The sequence below is a fragment of the Sciurus carolinensis genome, chromosome X (assembly GCF_902686445.1).
Source record: "Sciurus carolinensis chromosome X, mSciCar1.2, whole genome shotgun sequence".
Lineage (NCBI taxonomy): Eukaryota > Metazoa > Chordata > Mammalia > Rodentia > Sciuridae > Sciurus > Sciurus carolinensis.
Genome location: NC_062232.1, coordinates 35096613 through 35100777, shown reverse-complemented (window position 1 = coordinate 35100777; position 4165 = coordinate 35096613). Strand labels below are relative to the sequence as shown.

Genomic DNA, 4165 nt, shown 5'->3' with positions numbered 1-4165 from the left:
GACATTGAGTAGAAGTAATGATGGCTATACTGTCTTTTTCTTGGTTTCAAGAGTGTTGCTTATAATGATGCAACACTAAATTTGATGTTTAATGTAAGCAATTTTTCTTTATTTGCTTAGATGATCAATCTATCTTTCTTCATCAGTCTGCTAAGGTAGTGAGCTATCATGTTGAGCCATGTGAAATTGCTGATATAAAACTTTTTTGTAATCATGAAAAGGGCAATTTCACATAGCTCAACATAACATATTAATCATTTCTAATGTTAAGCTAGTCTTTCATTCCATTATTTCATGGGGCTAATGTGGACAAGTTTGTTGAACTTGGGTCTGTTGCCAAAATAGTCTCATGAATAAAAGTTGTCAGAGTATGCTCCTTTTTTTCTGGTACACCATTCCTGGAGGTGCTGCAATATGCAATACTGGGTCAGTGTGTGGTAGTGTTGACAGAACAAACTCCCATTCCATCTCCCTGCTCTGAAAATCCATTTAAAATATTGTCCTCAGATAGCAGATGTCTCAGATATTGAACTATTAAGAACTGATACTCCACTCGATCTTAGCTAAAAGGCTGAGAAGCAATATGTTCATTCTTTTTCTATTTCCTAGAATAGTTTTTATAAGATAAGAATTGTATGGTCTTAGGATATTTTGTAGATATTACCCTGCAAAATAATCTTTGCCTGATATTTTTGCATGTGGAAGAAGGGGTAAATTTTGTCTCTGGTTCAATTATTTTTATTTCATAATTCTGATCAAGTTTTCCATATTGAGTTAGTCTTGGTATTATATTTTCTTAATTTCTCATGTTGTCTGTTTCTAAAATAATTGGCATAAACTTGAATCTAACACACAATTAACATTAAAATTTTTTAGTACACACATTTCCTTCTGTATTAAAAAATTATTCCAGGCAACAGTTTCCCCTTCTACTGAATATCAAAGCCATGTGAACTTATTATGTCACAAAACTATTACTTTCTACTAATGTCTCTGATGACTCACCTCAATTCTAAGGCAAGAAAGTCATTTGTGGTAGAACCATTTGATCCAATTTATATTTTAAATTATTGCAGTAAAATATTCATCTTTGAAATGAGCCTAAATAAAACATTAATTATTAAAATGTGCTTGTGAATGTGTTTGTTGGGGAGGACCAAGTTCTAGTGAGAGGATGAGAGAATAAAAGAGAGACAGAGATAGAGAGAGAATGAACATGTGTATATGTTCTAACCCTCTTACCATAATCACCAGGTTCATTAGGACTATTTTGTATTATAAACCACATTTGAACACAAAATGTACAACTTAACAACAAATACTTTGTTGAATAAACATAATGTAATTAAAAACTTGATAATGTGAATTTATAATATATTTCATTCATCTGAATACTAATTACCCTTCTTTGTTCCTGACCCATATGATTATAATTGGTAATGCCAGGAAACACAAAAAAATACAGTGAACATTCTTTATGAGTGAATAAACTAACCAAATGTTTTCAACCAGCATTTACTTATGGTGGTCTTGCCATGGTGAGAAAATGTATCTTTAAAAAACTTATAGTGCAGGTGCTGAAAAACCCTAAGGATGGATGTCCCATACATTTCTGCATACCATTTGTTTTGCTAGGAGCACTTTGTCTGAAATATCCCTACTTATCCTTTAGAATAGGGGTCAGATAGTGAATATTTTGGGTCCTGTAGGCCATGTAGTCATCACCCCAACTATTCAACTTTGTTCTTATAACATGGAAGCAGTCATGGACAACACTAAACAAGTGGATGTGTCTGTGTTCCAATAAAATTTAATTTACACAAATGGACAGCAAGTTACATATGGTCTGAGGACAACAGTTTACTGACTCATGACATAAAACCCTCTGCATACATAGAGAAGCAAAAGAATACAATGATTAAAATATGAACTGTGGAGCCAGACAGACTGGTTTCTAATTCTGCCACTTATAAGTTGTGTGACTTTAAGCAAGGCACATATTTCCTTGTGCTTGTTACCTCATTTGCAAAACAGAGTTTATAATACCTATGTATACATGGAATTTTGTGAGTTGCAAATGAGTTAACAGATATGAATGAAGTTAGCCAAGTGCCTGGTATATAGTTAAGTACAATAGTGTATTGGAGGTAGCTGTTATGACTATGTAGCATTTTCTCTATATTTTCTTATTCTAGAAAATTGGGTATATTATCTCTTTAGGCCAGGGACACAGACAGAATTAACTTAAATAAAAGTCTTAAAGGGCCTTAAAATGAGATCACCAAATTTAATCTAAATAAATAAAAGGGTAGTAAACTAAGAAAAAGAAGGGTATGGGAGTATAACAAAAAGTAACCAGCTGTCCTCAGTGTGAAATGTTAAAAGAGAGGGATCAAGATGAAAACAATAAAAGGGAGAATGAATAACAAAGGTGAATGGAAGGAAGGAAGAGAAAAGAATTAAAGAAATTTAGTATAGAATGGGGAAGAGAGGAGAGTCTACAGTGCAGCCCGTCTCTTGAATTCTGGTTTTCACTAACAGGCTGGGGTTGTTCTGGTTGTATGAAGATCTACTTGGTCTCATGGAATGGAAATTGGATATAAATTTCAGAACTGGCAGTCAGGTCCTACTAACCAAGATTTAAATCCCAACAAGACAAAGATCTCTTCAATTTCAAAGAGGAGTGCCTAGATTGACAGAGAACTCACAGTTAGAATCAAGACAAGATGACTTGTCTCTCCTCTGGGACTGTTATTTGAACTGTGAAAAGAATACTTTTTAGTTCCAGGTATGGTGGCACAGACCTGTAAATCCCAGTGGCACAGGAGGCTGAGGCAGGAGGACGGTGAGTTCAAAGCCAGCCTCAGCAACAGTGAGGCACTAAGCAACTCAGTGAGACCCTGTCTCTAAATAAAATATAAAATAGGGCTGGGGATGTGACTCAGTGGTTGAGTGTCCCTGAGTTTAATCCCTGGTACCGCCCCCAAAAAAGAATACTTTTTAGTATGATGCTAGGTAGTTCCTTTCAAATGATTTCTATATCAGAAGCTAGGCTAGGTTAGGTAATGTTTCACCAAAAAATAACCCCAAAATTCAGTGACTTGAAACAGCAAAGGCTTATTTCTCACGTATGCTTCCTGACCATTGCAGGTTGGCAGGGGGCTCTGTTTCATGTAATCTTCACTCTGAGACCTTGACTAATAGAGGGATCACAACCTGGATTGCAAATTATTTTGACAAAAGTTTCACATTAACAATTTAATGTTCCAGGCCAGAAGTAATACTCATCACTTTTAGCTCATCTTATAACCCTAACCACAAGAGGGCCAAAAAGACAATCCTTATAAGTGTTAAGAAGTTGGAAGACCAGAAGTATCTGATGAGCAGCAATGAATGATTTCCAGTTTTCAACAAATTATGGAGAACATTTATCCCAGTTTTCTTCAAAAGAGTTTTGAAAATATTGGAAGAGCCAGTTTTGGTAGTCTACTGAAAGAACTGTAAACACCATCAGTGAGAAGCCCACTTCCACTCAAGAAGCCTTGGAAAATTGAACAAATACTAGAAGCAATAATTATTATGAATGACACCACAGGTGGGTATGGTAGTAGCACTGACCCACCCCTAGAATAAATTAACCTGCAGTTATCAAACACTCCATTCAACCAAAAGGTAGAATGAAGCAGAATGCAGAGAGGAAGTTTAGGATCTCAGTGTTTCTCTTGGTGGAAATTTGAAACCACAGGTGCCAAAATTACATCCATGTCCTTGAGTTTCCAGGGGATTGGTGTAAAGATGTTTGTTAGCACTGATGTCTAGTAGACACAAGGCTGTGATTTGTCTAAGTCTTGTGTTTTGTCTATAGTCTGGCAGGATATCATGGAATAAGTGTTCTCTTCTTAAAAGTGAAGTGAAGAGAGGCTTCTAGTGTTGGCTAAGAGGAAGTATGCCCATTGATCATAACTAAAAACACTGGACAAAATACAAAAAGCAGTAACATGAAGACTCTGAAAAAATGAACAACAGCAGGCAAATTGGGTAGACAAATCAAAATCTTCAGGAAGTAAACCACAATGGGAATGAGTTTCCCAAGGTGTTTTTCCCCTTCTTTTCTTCATAGTCCCCAAATGGGCACTAGTTAAGAACTGTAACAGGCTGGATCAGT

The 4165-nt window shown here is 35.8% G+C and overlaps 1 pseudogene; it reads right to left on the bottom strand.

Annotated features, from left to right (window-relative positions):
• Nucleotides 1–382: 382 nt before the first annotated feature.
• On the bottom strand, nt 383–583 carry LOC124972710 (uncharacterized; annotated as a pseudogene).
• Nucleotides 584–4165: the final 3582 nt, after the last annotated feature.